The sequence below is a fragment of the Sphaeramia orbicularis genome, unplaced genomic scaffold, assembly GCF_902148855.1.
Source record: "Sphaeramia orbicularis unplaced genomic scaffold, fSphaOr1.1, whole genome shotgun sequence".
In the NCBI taxonomy this organism is placed as follows: domain Eukaryota; kingdom Metazoa; phylum Chordata; class Actinopteri; order Kurtiformes; family Apogonidae; genus Sphaeramia; species Sphaeramia orbicularis.
In genome coordinates, this window is record NW_021941716.1 from 70856 (window position 1) to 71246 (window position 391).

General features: G+C 46.8%; 1 pseudogene; it reads left to right on the forward strand.

Annotated features, from left to right (window-relative positions):
• The window catches only part of LOC115416875 (runt-related transcription factor 1 pseudogene), an 11769-nt pseudogene extending 11641 nt beyond the window's left edge, over positions 1 to 128 (forward strand).
• The last annotated feature ends 263 nt before the right edge of the window (positions 129 to 391 follow it).

Below are 391 nucleotides of genomic sequence, written 5' to 3' on the forward strand. Positions count from 1 at the left end.
GTTGTTTTCTCTCTCAGGTCATCTCAGATCATTCAGGTGAACTGGTGAAAACAGACAGTCCAAACTTCCTGTGTTCAGTTTTACCCACACACTGGAGATGTAACAAGACCCTGCCCATCGCATTTAAGGTATTTACATACCTGTGTGTGTGTGTGTGTGTGTGTGTGTACACGTGTGTGTCTGTGTGTGTGTGTGTGTGTGTGTGTACACGTGTGTGTCTGTGTGTGTGTGTACACATGTGTGTCTGTGTGTGTGTGTGTGTGTGTACATGTGTGTGTGTGTGTGTGTGTGTGTACACGTGTGTGTGTGTGTGTGTACATGTGTGTGTGTGTGTGTGTGTGTGTACACGTGTGTGTCTGTGTGTGTGTGTACACGTGTGTGTCTGTGTGTG